Source organism: Ranitomeya imitator, chromosome 2 (assembly GCF_032444005.1).
Source record: "Ranitomeya imitator isolate aRanImi1 chromosome 2, aRanImi1.pri, whole genome shotgun sequence".
Taxonomy (NCBI): domain Eukaryota; kingdom Metazoa; phylum Chordata; class Amphibia; order Anura; family Dendrobatidae; genus Ranitomeya; species Ranitomeya imitator.
This window is the reverse complement of record NC_091283.1, coordinates 161784628-161811725: the sequence shown is the minus strand read 5'-3', so window position 1 is coordinate 161811725 and position 27098 is coordinate 161784628. Positions and strand designations below refer to the sequence as shown.

Sequence of the window (27098 nt, the reverse complement as noted above, 5' to 3'; positions counted from 1 at the left end):
GGGTGGGTTGGTTTTGTTGGGAATGTTGGGGGCTTCTAAAATTGGAAAACTTTGTATGTAACATATTGGAGTGTGGAGGAAAATGTAATGTTTATGTTTATTCTTAATAAAAATCTATTTAAATTAAAAAAAGAAACAAAAATGGCGGAGAATATAAAACCAGAACATTCGAAGCCAATCCCAACTCCTCTGATATATGTATTTTAGCAAAAATCCAGAGTACAATGCACATAAATATGTACAAGGCCAAAACGGCACAGGCTGCCTTTTGCTATACATGACAGGGATAACAGACATACATTTATTCCAAGTATACTGATATTTTACATACTAAGTAGCTTAACATCCTTGGGTGTATAGATCAATAATTACATCCCAGCCAGGGAGGCCATAGTTTGTCAAAGTATGGTATGTGCTTTTCCCTTTTCCCTTTTGAGGTAAAGAACGTTTTCAACTAGAATAAGAGATTTTGCTTGTTTAATATTTTCCCTATGGATTTGATGTCTCTCAAAAATCCAGTTTTTAGTAATCAATTTTCTGGCTACAAACAGCAAGAGAGCAATATCAGTGTCTTTATCGCTTCATTGGGGGCCACAGGTAACCATGGGTGTATGCTGCTGTCACTAGGAGGCTGACACAAGGCAAAAAAGGAAAATGGCTCCTCCTCCACAATATACACCCACCGACGGGCACCAAGTACCTCAGTTTAAGCTTAGTGTCGGTGGGAAGCAGACCTGGATCTGATCCCAGATCCGTCTTTTCCTTTTCAGGTCACCTGTTGTGCTTTATTAATCTTTTTCCTTTGTCTTTTAGGTTTCTTCGTCTTCAGGGTATTGGCATGTAATTTCTTATCCTGTTTTCCCACACTTATGCGACTGAGAGAGCAGTGTGGTGTCACCCACATCGCCCACTCTCAGGTCTGCAAGGCAGGATCTAATCCCCTGTCACCTTCACGGGTACTTCAGGGTGATTCCAGGTGGCCGGTCCTTTGCCTTTTCCCCTCCCCACCCCTCTCCTCGGGGAGGGCTGGGAGGAACATGGTGATCACCAGCGGTGGCCTTCCCCCTTCTTGTAAGGGGTTGACGCCGTCTTCTGCACTGTCTGGAGACAGTTCGGGAAGGAGCGTCCCTGTTTCCAGCAACCCTCACCCACCCGGGGGCTCCTGATGTGATCCTCACCTCAGGTATGTCTCCCACTGGGACTCACCGCAGGTGTGTCTCCCTCCCCTCCCTCCACAGCAGCAGGCGTTTTCCCAGGGTACGCGGTCCCTTCATCCCAAGGGGACAGTGTGGCGTTAGTGGTAGTAAACAGCCGGCGGCCGCAGCTATGTTTCCCATAGCCGGGCCCAGTACTTTCAGACACTACCCCTCCCTTTGCTGGCCGCACCCCTTCCCTGTTTTCCTTTGGCCAGTCACCGGCGTGTGTTTAAATCGCACACTCTTTTTATCCTATAGGAGGCGTATTTCTCCTCTTCTTTTGAGCTGGCCGTGCCCCCCGCAGCACACGTTTTTTCAGCGCGGTTTCTAAGGTTCCTATCATGGAGCTTCTCCTTCCCGACTGTTCACGCCCCCTGGCATGTCAGCCAATTAGAAGGGGATCTTTGTTTTCGTCGGCCAGCAGATTGTCCTGGCTGTTCATTGGTGTGGGGACAAGCAGAGTCTGTATCAGCCTCTTCATACCACCATATACTGCGTGCTCTGCAGTCATGCTGGCGCTCTGCACACGGGGGACACAGCTATATCCTGCGCTCTCTGCAGATCTGTGGACGCTCTGTGCACAAGGGGACACAGCCCTAGAGAGGCTTCTTTTTGCCCCTCTAAGCCCACTGTAATTCACTACGCCTGTGCCCTCTGCAAAAGGAAGTGGTCTTCAGGCCAGCCCCCCCCCCCCCTTTTCTGCCTGTCCTGCAACCCCTCCACGATGTCTGCCCCACAGGAGCACCCTAACGTCTGGGATGAGAGCTGTTGCCACTTCACAGTCGGTCTCAGACCTGATAAGTTTCACAGTCCCTGGTCCAGGTCCTGGAATGACTTGCACATTTGTCTACTGCCACCAGTGCTCTGAACGCCTCTCATGTCGATTTGCACGCACGTGACTGCGACCTCCACAGGGTCAAATCGGGTAAAAAGCAAAGGAATTGGGCTCTTTCCAGTTCTTCCTCTAGTTCTCCGGGTCCCTCTGCATCCTCCTGGATGCATTCCTCACCCCATGCCCCCTCCTCGGAGGCGGCATTTTGGTCGGATGTGGATTCCCAGTCTGAGTCTGATACGCACTAGAACTCAATTATGCAGGACATGGTCAATAACCTTATTTTTACAATTACCCAAACTCTGGACCTAAAGGAGGACGAGGCACCTGCTCAAGAGCACTCGTTTCCTTCAAATGGGTAAAACGTCCTTCCCGGAATTTCCCTAATCTTGAAGAATTTGAAGAAATTATGTCTAAACACTGGGAACACCCTGAAAGGCGCTTCCCTGGGAGGAAGCAGCTAGATATTCTCTACCCCTTTAGGCCAGACCTTGCTGGTAAATGGGCAGAATCCACTAATGTGGATCTGCCGATTTCTCGCCTGTTTTCCAATACATTCTTGTATCTACCATACTGTGCATCTCTTAAAGATTCTACGGATAGACAAATTGAATTCTTAGCTATGTCAGCCTTTGAAGCAGCTGGCATGTCTCTCGAAGCTGGTGAACATTCTCATGGATGCTCCCTGGAGGCTTCCAGACTGTCCAGATCTTCTCTCTCAAGGCCCCCTCTTCCACCAGAGTTCACAGTGGAGTGAGGACAATGGTTTGTTCCCTGTGTCCTTTCCTCTTCCTTCCATTCTTGGTTTTCTACAAGCGGGTCTTGACACAGATGTATCGCTCTGTCAATTCTTTTCCAACAAAATCTGGCTTTTCGTTCCCAGGTAAAGACATTTCTTCAAGGAGTCGCCCACCTGGCACCTCCTTATCTTCCGATAGATCCACGAGATCTTAACCTTGTCCTTGGCGCGCTCCTTTTAAGCCCATTCAAGACATCGTTTTCTCTGCTGTCTTGTAAAGTTGTCGTCTTAGGTGCATTACGTCCATCAGAGAGTTTCCGAGTTAGCGGTATTATCCTACCGTTCACCGTTCCTGATTCTACATCAGGACAAGGTAGTTTTCAGGCCTGTTTTTCTGCCTTCCTACTCGGGTCCATCCCCTGGAGAAATCCCTCCACAAGCTGTATCCGGGCAGAGCTAGCCGAGTCTGCCTTTCAAGGACTGCTTTTTTTCGTCAATCTGATGCCCTGTTCGTCATCACTGAAGGTCGTCGTAAGGTGCTCCCAGTTTTTCAGTTCACTATTGCCGTTGGATTTGTTCTGCAATATTGGAGGCATACAGCATTCAGGACAAACAGCCTCCTCCAAGCATGAAAGCTCTCTCCCCTTGGGCGATTTCTGTTCTTCTATGTGCCTAAACCCCACCTCTTTCAGTAAGTTTCTTACCACTGACGCTAATGGGTCGATGGCTAACCACAAAGGGGACAATGGGCACCCCTGCCTTGTACCTCTATACGACTTAAAACTTTGAGACAGCTCACCATTAGCTTTCATTTTGGCTGTGGGAGAGGAATATAACAATTGTACCCAGGACATAAAGATAGGCCCGAACCTTGTTTTTTTTGTAGAATCACCCATAAAAACCTCCACTCTACGCTGTCAAAAGCTTTTGCCAAATCCAGTGATAGGACCATCCTGCACCCCATATTATCAGCCAGAAATTGCAAATTTTAAGAATAAGCTACGTAAATTTAGTGTCGTGGATTTATTAGCCATGAAGCCTGTTTGGTCCGGGTGGAACACTTTTGATACTATTCCAGATAGCCTATTAGATAGTACCTTAGAAAACTTTCTGACATGTAGTGGTTATACACATTTAATAGATAGGGAACTAATATATTAATATAGCGCTAATAGACCTAAGCTGGAATTCCTTTAGCTCCTGGAGATTAGCGAAATTAGGATTATTTAGTCTAGAAAAAAGACGACTGAGGGGCGATCTAATAACCATGTATAAGTATATAAGGGGACAATACAAATATCTCGCTGAGGATCTGTTTATACCAAGGAAGGTGACGGGCACAAGAGGGCATTCTTTGCGTCTGGAGGAGAGAAGGTTTTTCCACCAACATAGAAGAGGATTCTTTACTGTTAGGGCAGTGAGAATCTGGAATTGCTTGCCTGAGGAGGTGGTGATGGCGAACTCAGTCGAGGGGTTCAAGAGAGGCCTGGATGTCTTCCTGGAGCAGAACAATATTGTATCATACAATTATTAGGTTCTGTAGAAGGACGTAGATCTGGGTATTTATTATAATGGAATATAGGCTGAACTGGATGGACAAATGTCTTTTTTCGGCCTTACTAACTATGTTACTATGTTACTATGTTATCTCATACAGTGGCATGTAAAAGTTTGGGCACCCCTGGTCCAAATTACTGTTATGAATAGTTAAGCAAGTTGAAGACCAAATTATTTCTAAAAAGTTAAAGATGACACATTTCCTTTGTACTTGAGGCTAAGAAAAAATTGTAATTTTTTACATTTTAAAAATTACCAAAAGGAAAATGGGCCAATGCAGCGTTTGCGCACTCTGCATGGTTAGTAGCTAGTAGCACTCCCTTTAAAAAGTATCACAGCTTGTAAACATATTTTGTAGCCAGATAAGTCTTTCAATTCTTGTTTGAGGGATTTTCTTCTATTCTTCCTTGGAAAATTCTTCCAGTTATGTGCGATTCCTGGGTCATCTTGCATGCTCTGCTATTTAAAAAGTAAAAAAAAGAAAAAATTTTGATGATATGATGTGTTGAGCGCCAGTGCTTTCTACTCGAATTTGCATCAGGTGCTCGGGTATGTACAGAGTATTGATGGTGTTTGAGTGACACAAGTCAACGCCTGCATGTTAAGCAGCTGTTAGACGCCCAAAAAACATGAGGGGTATAGTTTTCAAAATGGGGTCAGTTGTGGGGGGTTTCTGCTGTTTAGTCACCTATGGGGCCCTGCAAATGTGACATGCCGCTTACAATCTATTTCAGCCAAATTGTTCCAAAATTCGAATATTGCTTCTTCCACTCCGAGCCCATTCTATTGTACAAAGAGAACTTTTTGACTGCATGTGGGATATCGCTGCATCCGAAAGAAAGAGGGTAACAAACTGTGGGGGTCCCTTTTTTGGTGTTACCTCCTGCAAAAAGTGAAAATATTGGGGCTAAAACAATATTTTATCGGAAATTTAAAAAAAAAAAATGTATTCATTCCACTTTCCATTAATTCCTGTGTAGCACGAGAAGGGTTAAATTTCCTGATAGCAGTTTTGAAGTGTTTAACCCCTTACCGGCATCGGACGTACTATACCGTCCGATGCCGGCTCCCCTGCTTTGATGCAGGGCTCCGCGGTGAGCCCGCACCAAAGCCGGGACATGTCAGCTGTTTTGAACAGCTGACATGTGCCCGTAATAGGCGCGGGCAGAATCGCGATCTGCCCGCACCTATTAACTAACTAGTTAAATGCCACTGTCAAACGCAGACAGCGGCATTTAACTACCGCTTCCGGCCGGGCGGCCGGAAATGACGTCATCGCCGACCCCCGTCACATGATCGGGGGTCGGCGATGCTTGTATATTGTAACCATAGAGGTCCTTGAGACCTCTATGGTTACTGATTGCCCGTCGCTGTGAGCGCCACCCTGTGGTTGGCGCTCACAGCACACGTGCAATTCTGCTACATAGCAGCGATCAGCAGATCGCTGCTATGTAGCAGAGGCGATCGTGCTATGCCTGCTTCTAGCCTCTCATGGAGGCTATTGAAGCATGGCAAAAGTTAAAAAAAAAAAAGTTTAAAAAAATGTGAAAAAAATAAAAAAAACATAAAAGTTTAAATCACCCCCCTTTCGCCCCAATCAAAATAAATCAATAAAAAAAATATCAAATCTACGCATATTTGGTATCGCCGCGCTCAGAATCGCCCGATCTATCAAATAAAAAAAAGTATTAACCTGATCGCTAAACAGCGTAGCGGGGAAAAAACTCGAAACGCCAGAATTACGTTTTTTTGGTCGCCGTGACATTGCATTAAAATGCAATAACGGGCGATCAAAAGAACGTATCTGCACCGAAATGCTATCATTAAAAACGTCATCTCGGCACGCAAAAAATAAGCCCTCAACCGACCCCAGATGATGAAAAATGGAGACGCTACGAGTATCGGAAAATGGCGCAATTTTTTTTTTTTTTTTTTTTTTTTAGCAAAGTTTGGAATTTTTTTTCACCACTTAGATAAAAAATAACCTAGTCATGTTTGGTGTCTATGAACTCGTAATGACCTGGAGAATCATAATGGCAGGTCATTTTTAGGATTTAGTGAACCTAGCAAAAAAGCCAAACAAAAAACCAATGTGGGATTGCACTTTTTTTGCAATTTCACCGCACTTGGAATTTTTTTCCCGTTTTCTAGTACACGACATGCTAAAACCAATGATGTCGTTCAAAAGTACAACTCGTCCCGCAAAAATAAGCCCTCACGTGGCCAAATTGATGGAAAAATAAAAAAGTTATGGCTCTGGGAAGGAGGGGAGCGAAAAACGAACACGGAAAAACGAAAAATCCCCCGGTCATGAAGGGGTTAAGGGGTGCAGTTTAAAAAAAAAAAAATGGTATTACTTTTTTGGGGAGTTTCCAATATATAGACCCCTCAAAGTCCATTGAAATTAGAAATTTCTACTAAATTATTAACCCCTCTAACATCCTAACAAAATAAAATGACATTTAAAAAATTATGCAGATGTAAAGTAGACATGTGGGAAATTTTATCTAGTAATTATTTTTGTACAGCATGACTTAACTGGTTTAAGAATGTAAAGATTGAAAGTTTTTTAAATGACTATTTATTTTTCTAAATTTTCACCAAAATTTGTGATATTTTCACAAATAAACACGTCATGGCAAACAAATGTTACCTCTATCATGACGTACAATCTCAGAATCACTGGGATCAGATAAAGCATTTCAGAGATTTTACCGTATAGTCACAATGGTCAGGTTTAAAAAATTTGGCCCGGACAGGAAGGTGAAAATTATCTTTGTCACTAAGGCTACATCCCCACGGTCAGTAATCTGCAGCGCTTTGGACGCAGCACATGTCCACTGCGTCCAGAGCACTGCCGTCTATTGAACGTCGATGATTCCGCATGTGATCATTGAACCGTGCTGAATCACCGCGCCCAATACATTTTATGGGTAATATTTATATTTCAGAGACTGAGTGTATCCGCAAGATAAATAGACATGCTGTGGTCTGGAAAGACGCGCCGCATATGTGTCTCCATGGGTGATCCGCAGGCATCGGTGCACGCATAGTGGGCATGGGGTTTCTAAAAATCCCATTCATTATGCTGTAACATCTGGCCGCTGCGGATGTACACAGCTTCCAACTCGCAGCGTTTACCGACCATGGGAACATACCCTAAGGGGTTAAATATACTCTGGAGCTATACAAGCACACATAAGGAGCAGTTGCATACCACAGGGTACATTATGGCATTTACATTAGTGTAGAGCTATCTTCATAAACGGAGAAAACTCCCCACTGGGAAGAAACCGCAGAACCACCATAGCATCTTCAACCATCCTCTGTTTCGGTCCTGCCAGTATTACGTGTCTCCCATGCATAGCTGTCTTTCATGCTCATTTCATGACGTCCTCAGCTACTAGAAAGAAATGTTTCGCCCAGAGCAACAACTCTTACCTGGGCCGGGTACATGACAGAGTATAGCAGGCCTAGGTTCCTTAATCGCTCCTTCATTTCCGTGAATTTGATCCTCTGCTTCTGAAGCTCTGTGGAAAAAGCCGGGTCTCTCTGTCCCATATTTGCCTCCACCTGGGTGGCAATATCCATATCAGTCTAGGCAAGAATGCTCCATCAGTGTATTCTAGCGGCATCTCCGTGACCGCTTCCTTCGATGTGGCTGGTTGCTTCCCCAGGGCAACCAGCAACATCGGTTCTATATGCCGCATTCTTTGGTTGGAAGCATGGAATGCAGATCCGCCGTCAAAAAAAGTCCCTTACTGGCCTTGCCTTCCAAAGCTCTAGACTTTTTGGGTTCAAGCTGGATTGAATAATTTTGGATACCACCGGTCCAAACCTAGACGTCCTTTTAATAGAAGGTCGCTTCAATCTCGAGAGATAGTGACTTCCGCTTAAAAAATCAACGGTTAAAAAAATTCTACTCCAATCTTTGCGTGGTCCCAAAGAAAGACAGATGGCTCCTTCCCATTTTGGACCTCAAGCGATTGAACTGTCATATTCGGATCCGCCATTTTAGGATGGAGTCCCTACGTTCGGTAGTCGCCTCCATGGAACTGGGAGAATTACTTTGTTCTGTGGACACTCAGTATGCTTATCTTCACATTCCTGTTTGTGTTCAGCATCAGAGGTTCCTACAGTTTGCGATCCAGGAGGATCTTTATCAGCTCAAGGCCCTCCCTTTCGGCCTGGCCTCTGCCCCAGACTATTCATGAAGTTTATGTCAGCGTCCATGGCCATCCTTCGTTCAAAGGGGATCCTCATAATTCCTTACTTGGACGATCTTCTGATCAATGGGCCATCCCGCCGACACTCGACCAGAGTCTTCAGATTACTCTGGACACTCTGGTCCATTTCAGCTGGATTATCAACCAAGAGTAGTTCTCCCTGAACACAGCTCAGCACCTGGTGTTCCTGGGAATGAGATTCGACACGACCCAAACCCGTGTCTTCCTTACAAAGGAGAAGTTTTTAATAATTCTGACAGGGGATCCTTACTCTAAAGCGACCAGCTCCTCTCCCCCCTATGGTCCTGCATCAGAGTTTTGGGGAAGATGATTACCGCCATGGAAGCCGTTCCTTTTGCCCAGTTCCATAACCGTCCAATTCTGCTGGCCCTCTGGTCGGCTTCGGACAAGAGAACCGTCTCCCTAGATTGGCTCATGCTTCTACCTCTCAAGGTGAGGCAGTCTCTGGTGGACGCTATCGGCATCAGTCCTATGAAGGACATCCTTCCTTCCTCTCCCGTGGCAGGTCTTCACCATCAACGCCAGTCTCCTCGGTTGGTGAGCGGTTTTCTCTTTATCACACAGCGCAGGGCCGCTGGAACACCCAAGAAACCACTGTCTTCTTCAGTCTCCTGGATATCACGGCAATTTTCTCTGCCCTTCACCACTGGCAGACCCTCCTCTCGGGCCAGCTGGTCCACATACAGTCGGGCAATGCCAAGGCAGTAGCTTACATAAACCATCAAGGCCGAACTCGCAGCAAACAAGGATTTTCCAATGGGCAAAACGTAATTTTCCCGCCATATCAGCCAAACACATTCCGGGGGTAGAAAATTGGGGAGACGATTTTCTGAGCCATCAGAATCTCACATGAGGTGAGTGGTAGCTCAGTCCCGCCGTCTTCAACCAGATATGCCAGAAATGGGGCTCCCCGGAAGTCGACTTGATGGCGTCTCCGATGAACCACAAGGTTCCTCAGTGCGTAGCCAGGTCCAGGGATCTGCTAGCCATCGGTTGCGATGCTCTAGTAATCCCGTGGTCCCTTTTCCAGCTGCCTTATCTTTTTCCGCCTCTCCCCGTGATCCGAGAGTTGTGAAAAAGATAAAGGCAGAAGGGATCCCCGTAATCCTGATGGCTCTGGACTGGCCAAGATGGGCCTGGTACTCGAAGCTGGTGAACATTCTCATGGATGCTCCCTGGAGGCTTCCAGACTGTCCAGATCTTCTCTTTCAAGGCCCCCTCTTCCACCAGAGTTCACAGTGGAGTGAGGACAATGGTTTGTTCCCTGTGTCCTTTCCTCTTCCTTCCATTCTTGGTTTTCTACAAGCGGGTCTTGACACAGATGTATCGCTCTGTCCATTCTTTTCCAACAAAATCTGGCTTTTCGTTCCCAGGTAAAGACATTTCTTCAAGGAGTCGCCCACCTGGCACCTCCTTATCTTCCGATAGATCCACGAGATCTTAACCTTGTCCTTGGCGCGCTCCTTTTAAGCCCATTCAAGACATCGTTTTCTCTGCTGTCTTGTAAAGTTGTCGTCTTAGGTGCATTACGTCCATCAGAGAGTTTCCGAGTTAGCGGTATTATCCTACCGTTCACCGTTCCTGATTCTACATCAGGACAAGGTAGTTTTCAGGCCTGTTTTTCTGCCTTCCTACTCGGGTCCATCCCCTGGAGAAATCCCTCCACAAGCTGTATCCGGGCAGAGCTAGCCGAGTCTGCCTTTCAAGGACTGCTTTTTTTCGTCAATCTGATGCCCTGTTCGTCATCACTGAAGGTCGTCGTAAGGTGCTCCCAGTTTTTCAGTTCACTATTGCCGTTGGATTTGTTCTGCAATATTGGAGGCATACAGCATTCAGGACAAACAGCCTCCTCCAAGCATGAAAGCTCTCTCCCCTTGGGCGATTTCTGTTCTTCTATGTGCCTAAACCCCACCTCTTTCAGTAAGTTTCTTACCACTGACGCTAATGGGTCGATGGCTAACCACAAAGGGGACAATGGGCACCCCTGCCTTGTACCTCTATACGACTTAAAACTTTGAGACAGCTCACCATTAGCTTTCATTTTGGCTGTGGGAGAGGAATATAACAATTGTACCCAGGACATAAAGATAGGCCCGAACCTTGTTTTTTTTGTAGAATCACCCATAAAAACCTCCACTCTACGCTGTCAAAAGCTTTTGCCAAATCCAGTGATAGGACCATCCTGCACCCCATATTATCAGCCAGAAATTGCAAATTTTAAGAATAAGCTACGTAAATTTAGTGTCGTGGATTTATTAGCCATGAAGCCTGTTTGGTCCGGGTGGAACACTTTTGATACTATTCCAGATAGCCTATTAGATAGTACCTTAGAAAACTTTCTGACATGTAGTGGTTATACACATTTAATAGATAGGGAACTAATATATTAATATAGCGCTAATAGACCTAAGCTGGAATTCCTTTAGCTCCTGGAGATTTATCTCATACAGTGGCATGTAAAAGTTTGGGCACCCCTGGTCCAAATTACTGTTATGAATAGTTAAGCAAGTTGAAGACCAAATTATTTCTAAAAAGTTAAAGATGACACATTTCCTTTGTACTTGAGGCTAAGAAAAAATTGTAATTTTTTACATTTTAAAAATTACCAAAAGGAAAATGGGCCAATGCAGCGTTTGCGCACTCTGCATGGTTAGTAGCTAGTAGCACTCCCTTTAAAAAGTATCACAGCTTGTAAACATATTTTGTAGCCAGATAAGTCTTTCAATTCTTGTTTGAGGGATTTTCTTCTATTCTTCCTTGGAAAATTCTTCCAGTTATGTGCGATTCCTGGGTCATCTTGCATGCTCTGCTATTTAAAAAGTAAAAAAAAGAAAAAATTTTGATGATATGATGTGTTGAGCGCCAGTGCTTTCTACTCGAATTTGCATCAGGTGCTCGGGTATGTACAGAGTATTGATGGTGTTTGAGTGACACAATTCAACGCCTGCATGTTAAGCAGCTGTTAGACGCCCAAAAAACATGAGGGGTATAGTTTTCAAAATGGGGTCAGTTGTGGGGGGTTTCTGCTGTTTAGTCACCTATGGGGCCCTGCAAATGTGACATGCCGCTTACAATCTATTTCAGCCAAATTGTTCCAAAATTCGAATATTGCTTCTTCCACTCCGAGCCCATTCTATTGTACAAAGAGAACTTTTTGACTGCATGTGGGATATCGCTGCATCCGAAAGAAAGAGGGTAACAAACTGTGGGGGTCCCTTTTTTGGTGTTACCTCCTGCAAAAAGTGAAAATATTGGGGCTAAAACAATATTTTATCGGAAATTAAAAAAAAAAATGTATTCATTCCACTTTCCATTAATTCCTGTGTAGCACGAGAAGGGTTAAATTTCCTGATAGCAGTTTTGAAGTGTTTAAGGGGTGCAGTTAAAAAAAAAAAAAAAAAAAAATGGTATTACTTTTTTGGGGAGTTTCCAATATATAGACCCCTCAAAGTCCATTGAAATTAGAAATTTCTACTAAATTATTAACCCCTCTAACATCCTAACAAAATAAAATGACATTTAAAAAATTATGCAGATGTAAAGTAGACATGTGGGAAATTTTATCTAGTAATTATTTTTGTACAGCATGACTTAACTGGTTTAAGAATGTAAAGATTGAAAGTTTTTTAAATGACTATTTATTTTTCTAAATTTTCACCAAAATTTGTGATATTTTCACAAATAAACACGTCATGGCAAACAAATGTTACCTCTATCATGACGTACAATCTCAGAATCACTGGGATCAGATAAAGCATTTCAGAGATATTACCGTATAGTCACAATGGTCAGGTTTAAAAAATTTGGCCCGGACAGGAAGGTGAAAATTATCTTTGTCACTAAGGCTACATCCCCACGGTCAGTAATCTGCAGCGCTTTGGACGCAGCACATGTCCACTGCGTCCAGAGCACTGCCGTCTATTGAACGTCGATGATTCCGCATGTGATCATTGAACCGTGCTGAATCACCGCGCCCAATACATTTTATGGGTAATATTTATATTTCAGAGACTGAGTGTATCCGCAAGATAAATAGACATGCTGTGGTCTGGAAAGACGCGCCGCATATGTGTCTCCATGGGTGATCCGCAGGCATCGGTGCACGCATAGTGGGCATGGGGTTTCTAAAAATCCCATTCATTATGCTGTAACATCTGGCCGCTGCGGATGTACACAGCTTCCAACTCGCAGCGTTTACCGACCATGGGAACATACCCTAAGGGGTTAAATATACTCTGGAGCTATACAAGCACACATAAGGAGCAGTTGCATACCACAGGGTACATTATGGCATTTACATTAGTGTAGAGCTATCTTCATAAACGGAGAAAACTCCCCACTGGGAAGAAACCGCAGAACCACCATAGCATCTTCAACCATCCTCTGTTTCGGTCCTGCCAGTATTACGTGTCTCCCATGCATAGCTGTCTTTCATGCTCATTTCATGACGTCCTCAGCTACTAGAAAGAAATGTTTCGCCCAGAGCAACAACTCTTACCTGGGCCGGGTACATGACAGAGTATAGCAGGCCTAGGTTCCTTAATCGCTCCTTCATTTCCGTGAATTTGATCCTCTGCTTCTGAAGCTCTGTGGAAAAAGCCGGAAGCACTTTACTTAGACAGACCTTATATGTCTCGGGCACGTCTTAGGATGGTGTCACGATCTTTGTAGTACAAGATTCTAGTTAGCATTGGGCAAGGAGAGTGCCCTGGGGGGTAAAGGTCTTGAAGGAACTCTGTGTGCTTGTTCAATGGCAAATAAAGTTGTCAAAACATCTGTCCCAAACTTGTTTTTAAGCCAGTTTTCCAGAATTTCAGTGGGAGTGTTCCCTACTGGTTTTTCTGGGATTCCTTAGGTTGTTTCTTCTTATGTGGTTTTCTAGGTTCTGTTATGAACTGGTGGCCTAGGAGCAGCATGAGACGTACTCTGGAGAAGGTGGTACCTGTACTGACCGCAGACCCTGAACTTAGCACCGCAACTAGAAGTAGCCGTGGGAAGTACCTAACGCTCCCTAGACACTTCGACACAGCCTAAGGACTAACTTCCCCTAAAGATAGAAACGGGAAAACTATCTTGCCTCAGAGAAAATCCCCAAAGGATAGACAGCCCCCCACAAATATTGACTGTGAGAGGAGAGGGAAATGACATACGCAGACTGAAATCAGGATTTAGCAAAGGAGGCCACTCTAGCTAAATAGAAAGAATAGGACAGAGTACTATGCGGTCAGTATTAAAACACTAGAAAATATCCACCACAGAAAATACAAAATCTCCACATCCGACTAAAGACATGGAGGGTATATCTGCATCTCCAGAGATACAGCTTGGCTGAAAAAATCCTTACACAGACCAAGCTGGACAAGACAAAACATGAAAATGCACTGAACTATAAGGTCCACAGCATGTGGACAGCAAAACAAAGCCAGAACTTATCTTTGTTGAAATGAACAGCAAAACAGGAGAGACCAGGTAGGGATGTGAATCCTCCAAAAAACAATGGACAACTGGCACTGACTAAAGAATGAAGCAAGACTAAATAGCCCAGTCCAAATTGCAACAAGTGGTGCAATCAGGTGTGATAAATGCTGCGATCCAAATACAGCAGCACTACCACTTATAACCACCGGAGGGAGCCCAAGAGCAGAATTCACAACAGTTGTCTGATTTAGCAATCAGTGCAGATGTACGTTGGACCGACCTAGATGGAATTTTTTTTTAACATTCAGGATATGCTCCTCATTAGTGCTCAGACTCTCTTCCACGGCTCCGGTTCTTTCAATAACACTTTTCACAGCTCTGATTTTATATTAGATGTGTCCTCCTTTAAAGGGACTCTGTCACCTGAATTTGGAGGGAACAATCTTCAGCCATGGAGGCGGGGTTTTCGGGTGTTTGATTCACCCTTTCCTTACCCGCTGGCTGCATGCTGGCTGCAATATTGGATTGAAGTTCATTCTCTGTCCTCCATAGTACACGCCTGCGCAAGGCAAGATTGCCTTGCGCAGGCGTGTAATACGGAGGACAGAGAATGAACTTCAATCCAATATTGCAGCCAGCAAGTAAGGAAAGGGTGAATCAAACACCCGAAAACCCCGTCTCTATGGCTGAAAATTGTTCCCTCCAAATTCAGGTGACAGAGTCCCTTTAACTACAATGACTCAGCAAAAGAGTATTTAATGTAGACTTGCAAAATGACACCACTGCAAACACGTATTTGATTATCTCCTGAGTATCCTCACTCTGTGCAGCCTATTGTACAAGGCCTCCCCTAAAGAATCTAGCATTACATGGTCTGCTGGGATCTGTTGTTCCTCCCTTTCATCCCCTGGTAATTTGTGTACAGCAGGGTTGTGGGGCTCAAGGTTAGCCTGATGCATATTAGCAACCTCTCTTTCCAGGCGGGCAAACCGCTTAACCCCTTAGCGACCGCCGATACGCCTTTTAACGGCGGCCGCTAAGGGTACTTAAACCACAGCGCCGTTAATTAACGGCGCTGTGGAAAAAGTCCATAGCGCCCCCCCAGAGGCCGATTTTCTCCGGGGTCTCGGCTGCCGAGGGTAGCCGAGACCCCAGAGAACATGATTCGGGGGGGTTTTAACCCACCCCGCATTTGCGATCGCCGGTAATTAACCGTTTACCGGCGATCGCAAAAAAAACCAAAAAAAAACGCGATCTCTTTTTAATTTCTCTGTCCTCCGATGTGATCGCACATCGGAGGACAGAGAAAAGGGGTCCCAGGTGGCCCCCCAATACTCACCTAGCTCCCCCGATGCTCCTCGTGTCTCCCGGTGGGCGCCGCCATCTTCAAAATGGCGGGCGCATGCGCAGTGCGCCCGCCGGCCGGCACCGGGAGAATCTTTGGGGTCTCGGCTGCCGGGGGTAGCCGAGACCCCAAAGAGCATGATCGGGGTCGGTATTACCGACCCCTGTTTTGCGATCGCCGGTAATTAACTGTTTACCGGCGACCGCAAAAAAAAAAAAGTAAAGTGTAATTCTCTGTCCTCTGATGTGATCGCACATCAGAGGACAGAGAAATAGGGGGATTCGGGGACCCTAGCATACTCACCTAGGTCCCTGGATCCTCTTGCTGCTCCTCCTGGCCGCCGGCAGAAGAACATGGCGGACGCATGCCCAGTGCGCCCGCCATCTGTCTCCATCTGCCGGCCGGCAGGAGAACAGCAGTTGGGGCTAAAATTAGGGTTAGGGGTAGGGTTAGGGGTAGGGTTGGGGCTAGGGTTAGGGCTAGGGTTGGGGCTAAATTTAGGGTTAGGGTTGGGGCTAAATTTAGGGTTAGGGTTGGGGCTAAATTTAGGGTTAGGCTTCTTTCACACTTACGTCGGTACGGGGCCGTTGCAATGCGTCGGCCCGACATACCGACGCACGTTGTGAAAATTGTGCACAACGTGGGCAGCAGCTGTAGTTTTTCAACGCATCCGCTGCCCAATCTATGTCCTGGGGAGGAGGGGGCGGAGTTACGGCCACGCATGAGCGGTCAGAAATGGCGGATGCGACGTACAAAAAAAAAGTTTCATTGAACGTTTTTTTGTGCCGACGCTCCGCCAAAACACAACTGATCCAGTGCACGACGGACGCGACGTGTGGCCATCCGTCACGATCCGTCGGCAATACAAGTTTATGGGCAAAAAACGCATCCTGCGGGCACATTTGCAGGATCCGTTTCTTGTCAAAAACGACGGATTGCGACGGAATGCCAAACGACGCAAGTGTGAAAGTAGCCTTAGGGTTAGGGTTGGGGCTAAAGTTAGGGCTAGGGTTGGGGCTAAAGTTAGGGTTAGAGCTGGGATTAGGGTTAGGGTTTGGATTAGGGTTGGTATTAGGGTTAGGGTTGGCATTAGGGTTACGCTTGGGATTAGGGTTAGGTTTGGGATTAGGGTTAAGGTTAGGGTTGTGATTACGGGTGTATTGGGATTAGGGTTAGGTTTGAGGTTAGGGTTGAGATTAGGATTAGGGGTGTGTTGGATTTAGGGTTTTGATTAGGGTTATGGTTAGGGTTGACATTAGGGTTGTTTTGGGGTAAGGGTTGTGATTATGGTTAGGGTTAGTGATTAGGATTATGGATCAGGTTGGGATTAGGGTTAGGGGTGTGTTGGGGTTAGGGTTGGAGCTAGAATTGGGGGGTTCCCACTGTTTAGGTACATCAGGGGGTCTCCAAACACGACAGCCAATTTTGCGCTCAAAAAGTCAAATGGTGCTCCCTCCCTTCTGAGCTCTGCCGTGCGCCCAAACAGTGGGTTACCCCCACATATGGGGCATCAGCGTACTCGGGATAAATTGGACAACAACTTCTGGGGTCCAATTTCTCTTGTTACCCTTGTGAAAATAAAAACTTGGGGGCTACAAAATCTTTTTTGTGAAAAAAAAATATATATATTTTTTATTTTCACGACTCTGCATTCTAAACTTCTGTGAAGCACTTGGGCATTCAAAGTTCTCACCACACATCTAGATAAGTTCCTTGGGGGGTCTAGTTTCCAAAATGGGGTCACTTGTGGGGGGTTACTACAGTTTAGGTACATCAGGGGCTCTGCAATCGCAACATAATGCCCACAGACCATTCTATCAAAGTCTGCATTCCAATAAGGCGCTCCTTCCCTTCCGAGCTCTGCCGTGCGCCCAAACAGTGGTTTACCCCCACATATGGCGCATCAGCGTACTCGGGATAAATTGGACAACAACTATTGCAGTCCAATTTCTCCTGTTACCCTTGTGAAAATAAAAACTTGGGGGCTACAATATCTTTTTTGTGGAAAAAAAAAATATTTTTTATTTTCACGACTCTGCATTCTAAACTTCTGTGAAGCACTTGGGCATTCAAAGTTCTCACCACACATCTAGATAAGTTCCTTGGGGGGTCTAGTTTCCAAAATGGGGTCACTTGTGGAGGGTTTCTACTGGTTAGGTACATCAGGGGCTCTGCAAACGCAACATAATACCCGCAGACCATTCTATCAAAGTCTGCATTCCAAAACGGCGCTCCTTCTTTCCGAGCTCTGCCGTGCGCCCAAACAGTGGTTTACCCCCACATATGGGGTACCAGCATACTCAGGACAAATTGGACAACAACTTTTGGGGTCCAATTTCTCTTGTTACCCTTGTGAAAATAAAAACTTGGGTGCTAAAAAATCTTTTTTGTGGAAAAAAAAAATATTTTTTATTTTCACGGCTCTGCATTATAAACTTCTGTGAAGCACTTGGGCATTCAAGGTTCTCACCACACATCTAGATAAGTTCCATGGGGGGGTCTAGTTTCCAAAATGGGGTCACTTGTGGGGGATTTCTACTGTTTAGGCACATCAGGGGCTCTCCAAACGCGACATGGCGTCCGATCTCAATTCCAGCCAATTCTACATTGAAAAAGTAAAACGGCACTCTTTCTCTTCCAAGCTCTGCGGTGCGCCCAAACAGTGGTTTACCCTCACATATTGGGTATCGAAGTACTCAGGAGAAATTGCACAACAACTTTAGTGGTCTAATTTCTCCTGTTACCCTTGTGAAAATAAGAATTTGTGGGCGAAAAGATCATTTTTGTGTAAACAAAAGCGATTTTTTATTTTCACGGCTCTACGTTATAAACTTCTGTGAAGCACTTGGGGGTTCAAAGTGCTCACCACACATCTAGATAAGTTCCTTAAGGGGTCTAGTTTCCAAAATGGTGTCACTTGTGGGGAGTTTCCACTGTTTAGGCACATCAGGGGCTCTCTAAACGTGACATGGCGTCCGATCTCAATTCCAGCCAATTCTGCATTGAAAAAGTCAAACGGCGCTCCTTCACTTCTAAGTTCTGCGGTGCGCCCTAACAGTGGTTTACCCCCACATATGGGGTATTGGCGTATTCAGGAGAAATTGCATAACAAAATTTATGGTTACATTTCTGTTTTTACACTTGTGAAAATAAAAAAAATGGTTCTGAATTAAGATGTTTGCAAAAAAAAGTTAAATGTTCATTTTTTCCTTCCATATTGTTTCAGTTCCTGTGAAGCACGTAAAGGGTTAATAAACTTCTTGAATGTGGTTTTGAGAACCTTGAGGGGTGTAGTTTTTAGAATGGTGTCACACTTCATTATTTTCTATCATATAGACCCCTCAAAATGACTTCAAATGTGATGTGGTCCCTAAAAAAAAATGGTGTTGTAAAAATGAGAAATTGCTGGTCAACTTTTAACCCTTATAACTCCCTAACAAAAAAAAATTTTGTTTCCAAAATTGTGCTGATGTAAAGTAGACATGTGGGAAATGTTATTTATTAACTATTTTTCGTGACATATCTCTCTGATTTAAGGGCATAAAAATACAAAGTTTGAAAATTGCAAAATTTTAAAAATTTTCGCCATATTTCCGTTTTTTTCATAAATAATCGCAAGTAATATCGAAGAAATGTTACCACTAACATAAAGTACAATATGTCACGAAAAAACAGTCTCAGAATCAGCGGGATCCGTTGAAGCGTTCCAGAGTTATAACCTCATAAAGTGACAGTGGTCAGAATTGCAAAAATTGGCCTGGTCATTAAGTACCAAATTGGCTCTGTCACTAAGAGGTTAAGCTTCTCCTCCACTTTCAGCCTGCTGGCAAGAGCTGCATTAACTTGATCTGCTTCTTTCAATGGTGCCAGCGCCATCTTTGACATGTGCGCTTACTTCCACCTCAGGATCTTTCTGCCTCCTGTGGGTCATTCTGCCTGCTGGAGCGCTCCAGAAATCTGATCTTCAGCCGCCAGAGGTGTTCACTCCCCTTCTCACGCTGTTCCGTAAGTGTAAAAAAGCAGGTATCAGGATAAATTTTGGGGTTCACAACGGGAGCTTTCGGTGCTGCGTCCTACTCCATGCTGCACTAGGCTACGTCCCCAACTAATACTTCTTTAATGGTGTTCTTAGGCATGACACGCAATACTCCCATCCCAATGTTGACTGGATGGCAGTGTGCAGGAACATCAGCTTCTATCCTCTTGAATAGGAGATGATCTGCAGCACTGGGCCAGGGCCACTATGCATTATATGGAGCTGAACTGTGCAGCTCCATTCATTATTACATCCAGTCGCTCTGAGCAGCTGATGAACAGGGTTGCTGCTTGTTGCACCCCTCACTATTCTGATATTGAAGAATAGGTCATCATTATCATTAATTATTTTTTTCATTTATTGTCCTATGTATGAAGATAGTCTATTATTACCCGGTGTTCTGCTGAACAAAATTAAGAAAGACATAGTGAACATCTCTCCTCAATTACTGTAGCTCATCTCTCCCTCCAAGCCAATGGTCTCCCACCAGAGATTAGATATATTGCAAGACATATTTTTGTAGTTACAATAAATCTCATTGGATTCAAATGGAAATCCCATGTGTTACTAATATTATATATATAGTCTGAACTCACAATTCATTTGAATTAGTCCTTGCCCTAAAGAAGAACTTACAGAAATGGCTCACTAGATGGGCTCTGTGGAATTCCATATTTCCCTCAAGGAAAGGAAATCCTTAATAATCTCCGTAATAATTTGTTTCTCTTTTAATTAGCATGATTGTATTTGTATTATTAATGTATTTACATTATAAAACTTTTGTGTTTAGTGGTTATTTGAATCAGATGATCTTTTTGGGTTTTTATATATTACTAGATGGTGGCCCGATTCTAACACATCAGTATTCTAGAATATATATGCCCACGTAGTATATTGCCCAGTCACGACTATATTGCCCAGTCATGTAGTATATTGCCCAGTCACATAGCACTGGATCCACGCTCCTCGCGTGCTCCAGTCTCAAGAGTGCATTGTGTTCTCGCGAGATGATGACGTAGCGGTCTCGTGAGACCGCTACGTCATCATCTCGCGAGATCGGAATGCATGGACCAGTTACCGGAGCGTCGCAAGGAGCGGGAAAGGCGCCGGAAGGTGAGTATATGATGTTTGTTTGTTTTTTTGTTGTTTTTTTTAACATTAGATCTTTTTACTATTGATGCTGCATAGGCAGCATCAATAGTAAAAAAAAAAAAAGTTGGTCACACAGGGTTAATAGCAGCGTTAATGGAGTGCGTTACACCGCGGCATAACGCGGTCCATTAGTGCTGCCATTAACCCTGTGTGAGCGCTGACTGGAGGGGAGTATGGAGCGGGCACTGACTGCGGGGAGGAAGGAGCGGCCATGTTGCCGCTGGACTGCGCCCGTCGCTGATTGGTCGTGGGCGTTTTGCCACGACCAATCAGCGACTTGGATTCCATGACAGACAGAGGCCGCGACCAATGAATATCCGGGACAGAAAGATGGAAGTGACCCTTAGACAATTAGATAGTAGATTTCATATCTCTAAAAAATATTTAGACTTGTTTTTGTATGTTTACATGTCCCCTTTCCCCTACCCATTCCCAGTGATTGTAAAAAAAAAACAAAAACCATCACTTAACTTAATAAGAATGCGTTTGAAATAAAATAGTCTCTGTAAACTTAGTATTGCTCTTTTGTATGGTGCCCGTCACTTTTAAGACGAAGTTGTGCTCTCCGTACTGGTAAAGCTTTGGCTATTGGCAGATATTGGCATAGGAATTGACATCAGTTTGCTCCTCGCTAATTTCCTCCCGATATACCTGACTGACTTCCTCCAACCGTGTCAATGATTAATTTAAAAGCGGCTGATTTTTTTTCCCCTCCCTGTCTCCTACTGTTCCTCCTCCTGATGAGCCCCTATTTATATCCCCTCGTGTCAGATTAATTAGCACCTCTGTGGCATTCAGCATGAGAGCCCCAGTGCACAGCAACTTGCCTTGATAACTGCTTTGCTGTAAAGCCATGAAAGTCGTCTTCTTCGGCAGGATTGTGCATGTCATAAATTGTCAGACACGTAGCTGATCTCCCCTTTATTAGCAGAGAGCTGCGGGGTATATGGAGTGCCTGTAATTAATTTGCCCCGTCATTATAGTGGTGCTAGAGCTGTAAAAACATGTCTGCAACGCTGAAATAAAAACCACAAATAAATCATTAGGGTTTATTGTGAACAGTCGCAGGTGGATCAGGCGGGTAAGAAATCCTCTTTATTCCCATTATTAGATGGCAAGACTGGGGCAAGGAAGGACTGTAAGGAAAATCGAACCTCATCCTTGTGATTTTGGATCTTGTGCTTATTACATATCCAAAAATAAAAAGATTAAACCTCCCTATGGGATAGAAGAAGACCAGAAATTTGGTTTGCAAAAGATGAGAAAAAGTGAAACGTGGACCACTTTTTTTTTTTTTTTTTTTTTTGTAGTGTTTTTCATATATTTTGTCTTTTAAAAAGTTATGGTAGAAGAACCACACTGGGAAAAAGTATTTTTTTTTTAAAAAGTACTAAATGGGTAAAAGACGTGCCTGGCTGGAGCTCTGATTACCCTGAACCATAACCCGCAGCTATATTACCCAGAGAGTTCTGGTACCGGTATCGCTGGGCTCCCCTGGGCACCTGGAGGCATCCGGCTTCTGAGGAGGTCGGTATCACGGCCGCAGCTGGATTTAATTCAGAGATACCTTGGTGGAGAGCAGTGTCTGCATGAGGCGGCAGCCATTTTCTAACAGTGCACCTGGAAGGAGAGGGACTCGGAGTGCTGGTACTTGGCTCTGGACGGACTAGCTGGAAATCCTGGAGGTATGAGAGGGGGAATGTGCAGTGTGTGCCCTGAGTGCCCTGAGAGACGGGGACCCTTGCTCCCTCATTAACTACATAAACACTGGCCGGCTCCCAGCGTCTGCATTAGTCTGCATTATTGTCTGTGCTCCTCCCCTCTGCTCCCTCAGCCTGCACTGAGGATAAACCTGCTAGAGATCCAACTTATCTTTCACCCTGCTGAGTTTCTGTTGTCTCCTATCGCTGGGGCTACTGTTATCTCTCATTACGCTGCAGAGAGGAAGGGAGTGCATTGAACAGAGATACTGTATACTGTATGCTGGACTCTTTTGGTTCTCAGCCTTGCTTCCCTGACCCTCCTCTCCCCTGGGGTCATAATTGCAACAATTTACTGACTTTACAGTGCACGGTTTTGCTGAGCCTGCAGGCTCCATAGCTACATTGAGCTATACAAGTATACTCTGGCACGCTAGGCTAATTCTGTCTGCATTCCACTAAAGTGTCATATACAGTGGGATAAAGAGGGTGCCCTAGAAGAAAGACGTTTGGTGACACCTAGTGCTCAATCTAAGAACTGGTGATACATTCTATAATACACAAAAAAGACTCAGCTGGTCACCAACCGTCTTCACTGATACAATAGCGACACCTAGTGTCCATGTTGAGCTCTAATTCCGTGCACATTATGAGGATTACTTTAAAAATCATCCTCTCGGCTATATACCATCATACCAACCCTCCCATCGCAGTCTCCACCCCAAATAAGCCCAGCTTATAATACACCTTAAGACTTTTGTAATGCCTTAAAGTGCCCCCCCTATATCCGCTAGGGGTCGCACTGCAATATGCCCTCCTACTGACCCTCTTTCCTTGAACGGGATAAGCACCACGGAGGCCCTTTCCTACTCAACTCGCCCTCATGCCTAAAGCACGCAGAGCCAGCTCAAAACAACCCAGCAACAGATTTGCCGCTTTAACAGATCTGGACGGCGATATGTCTTCTGGCCCCTTCTCCCAGTCAGAATCCTCTAACTCGTCTATACCTGAGGGTGCGGACTCTGAAATGATTCCAGCTTTAACAACCAAGACCCCTAATACCTCAACCTCAGATCAATCTGCCTTACTATCACAGTTTCAATCAATTTTACACTCAGAATTACTCAAAATGTCAGAAAAATTGACCAAGGATTTAACCAAGGAGATCAGAGAACTCGGTTCCCGTACCTCTGACCTGGAGGACAAAATGGACGCTACCCACACAACCCTTGCTACTCACGAGAAAGACATCGAGATGCTACACGACGAAATTCACACCCTCAACAACAGACTGGAGGATTTCGAAAATCGAGCCCGCAGGTGCAACATCAGAATCAGGGGCATACCCGAAACAATCACCGATCTCCAGTCCACGGCGACGGCTCTCTTTCAAGAACTAATACCAGGAATCCCTATAGAGCGCCTAGAAATGGACCGAATTCATAGAGCCCTGAGCAAACGCAAACCGGAAGGTCCACCAAGGGATATCATCCTTAAATTACATCATTACAAAACCAAGGAACAGCTCTTACAGGCAGCAAGAAATTCGTCACCGCTGGTATTCCAAGGCCACTCATATGAACTGTTCTCCGACTTGGCCCCTACTACCATCGCCAAAAGACGTGCTATGAAACCATACCTGGAGGTCCTACGCTCCAACAACATCAAGTACAGCTGGGGCTTCCCATTTAAACTGATCTTCTCTCATCTCGATATGGTCCATACAGTTCTCTCCCCTGAAGGAGCGAGCCGTTGCTTGTCTAAACTACAACTCATGGACCTCCCATCATCCCCCCCACCTTCTTCCTCGAGGCCCCAACCTGCGACCCTCCGTCCCAGACCACGTGATCCTCCGGCTCCCCCATGACGTGCTGGATATCCACTAACTTTAGTTCGTGCCTATACTACTCCATAGGCTTCTCTTCAGGACAACCTCATAGCGTAGTCCCGGATACAACACGCTAGCCTATACTTTATAATGTTCAATGGAACAAATAGTTCATATGTGTTCTTTTTCAGTTTATTGTTACAGGCGTTCTTGGAGCGTACAGCTCCACTACCTACCCTACAGAAGCCGTTACAGCTTTCGCTTCAACCGAACTTCCAGACTGACAACGCCATTTGACTTGCTCTTCACTTCAGACAAGTGACTATGTTTATTACACGAGTTTTCATAGTGTTTTTTTTTTTTTTTTTTTTTTTTTTTTCTCTTTTCTCCTCTTTATAGCGTGTTAAGTTGTAGAATTCTGTCAGGCCTTTTAAATGGGCAGCCAGGTTTCAAATATTTCACTAGACCATATTAAGGCGTTAATTAACTATGTTTAATATAATGGTTATTTTCAGGTCTCGCACTACGCCCTCTATCCCTAATTCCCCCGGCACTATGAAAAGCCCACTCCTAGCCTGTGAAATTGAATTTCCAGTTTAACTTAACCCACTATCTCGTTCTCACTCCCGTTCTTCACGACATTTAAATATGTTTCATTGTGCCCCCTAGCGGACCCTCATGACCCCACAGTGTCCTTGTACACTGATGCTTCGCACTATGTGCTTAGCCAACAACAGTCCCACCCCCCCCTTCCCAACGAGTTCTTCCTACCCTTTCCTAATCATAGTTATTGTTCAACCTGCCCTCCCTTCCATCCCTACTACTCGCCCGAGTACACTCTACCAATTTGGTCCACCTAACAATAATTTCTCTAACTCCGCCAACGACCCAAAACTTACTGCCAACATAAGCAAATTCAACAACCATCTATCATGCCATTAACGATCCTATCACACAATGTGAGGGGCCTAAATTCCCCTCACAAACGCACTAAGGCCTTTCGTTATTATAGATCCCAACAGGCAGATGTGGTTTGCCTCCAAGAGACGCACTTCTCAACCAGCTCCTACCCCAAATTTATGTCCACTTCGTATCCACTTTTCTACATGGCGAACGCCCCAAATAAAACCAAAGGAGTCGCGGTCTGTTTTAAAAAATCTGTCCCCTTCGTTTTTAAGTCGTCAGTGGCTGATAAGGAAGGACGCTATATCATGGTGACAGGTTTGATATCAGATGAACTGGTCACTTTAGTCTCCTATTATGCTCCCAACTCCCACCAAGCTGCCTTCTTTTCCCAGTTATTGGAATTAGTCTCCGAACATGCCCAAGGCACCACAATACTATGTGGAGACTCCAATTGCATACTGAAAGCTAGCCTCGATAAATCCTCAAGTCCCCATTCCTCTAATCCCCCGCAGCCTTACCCTTCTGCGGATTCAACCGCTCTTAATAAGATTCTCGCCCAACACCACTGGGTGGACTTATGGAGGGAGATCCACCCCTCCAATAGAGACTACACGTACTTCTCCGCACGCCACTTAGTGCACACTAGAATCGACCACATATTCGCTAACCCATCCTTCCTCCCAAACATCTCTAATATATCCATTCTTTCTACACCCTGGTCGGATCACTCCCCAAATCTCCTCACATGCTCGACGCTCCACCCACGGCCCCGTTCATTCAACTGGGCTCTGAATGACTCACTGCTCTCTTATCCCGATATTTCTCAAAGGCTGAAAAATCACATTGATGATTATTTCTCCTTGAATCAACATTCAGCTACATCGCCAATCTCCCTTTGGGAAGCACATAAAGCAGTGCTTAGAGGTCTCTGCATTCAAGAGGCCTCCCGCAAGAAAAAAGACAGGAACGCGAGGATAGCTGAACTGGAGGGCAGGGTGTCAGCCTTAGAGTCTCAGATGAAAAGCACTCCTTCACCAACTACGTATCGCGACTTTCTCCATGCTCGCACTGAATTAGATCTTAGTCTCACTGAGATCGCAGACCGGGCCATACGATGGTCACAGCAACGCTTCTACGCTCTCAATAATAAAAATAACTCTAATTTAGCTCGACGCTTAAAATGCCTACCCTTACCCAGGCCCCCTATTCGAATACGCACACCTGCTGGTATCACATCTAATCCACAACAAATTTCCCACTTTTTCCAACAAAAACTTAGGCAGCTGTACAAGGCCCCAATTACCTCGAATTCAGAAACGATAGAGACATTTTTAGACTCTATTCCCCTTCCAGCTCTTAGCTCCGATTTGATTGAACTCCTCAACCAAGCCGTAACGCCAAGTGAAATCGAACTAGCCATTCAACACTTGAAAACCAATAAAAAACCAGGCCCCGATGGTTTTACGGCCCTCTACTATAAGAAATATGCTCCAATTCTGATCCCCCACCTCACTAATTACTTTAACTCTTTGAGAGAAGGCAATAAGCCAGGTGCAGCCTCTCTAATTGCTGCAATATCTATGATACCTAAACCCAACACAGACCACCTACTCTGGTCTAATTATAGACCAATATCCCTTATCAACATAGATCTCAAAATTTTAGCCAAAATATTATCCCAAAGACTGAACTCTGGCCTGGGTACCCTAATCCACAAAGATCAAGTGGGTTTTGTCCCTCGGAGACAAGCTTCAGACAATATACGGAGGGTCTCCCATCTGTTGCACCTCTGCAAACACCGTGACATACCAAGTATGCTACTGTCATTAGACTTCAAGAAAGCCTTTGACTCTATCTCATGGCCATATTTGTTTGCGGTGCTGCGGAGATGGAAGTTTCCCGACCACTTTCTCTCTTGGATTTACGCTCTCTATAGCTCCCCTTCGGCCTACGTACGTTATAATGGCTTTTCCTCCACGTATTTCCCTATTAGTAGGGGAACCAGGCAGGGATGTCCCCTTTCACCCCTGTTGTTTCTTTTGGCGCTTGAACCTTTAGCTATTCATATGCGCCTTAATTCTGAAGTTCAGGGAGTGGAAGTGGCGTCAGTTTCTCATAAACTTCTTTTATTTGCTGACGACA

At 44.9% G+C, this 27098-nt stretch overlaps 1 protein-coding gene across 8 annotated transcripts in view; it reads left to right on the top strand.

Annotated features, from left to right (window-relative positions):
- PNPLA7 (patatin like phospholipase domain containing 7) overlaps positions 1-27098 on the top strand; it is a 268219-nt gene that overhangs the window by 132886 nt on the left and 108235 nt on the right. The window lies entirely within an intron of this gene.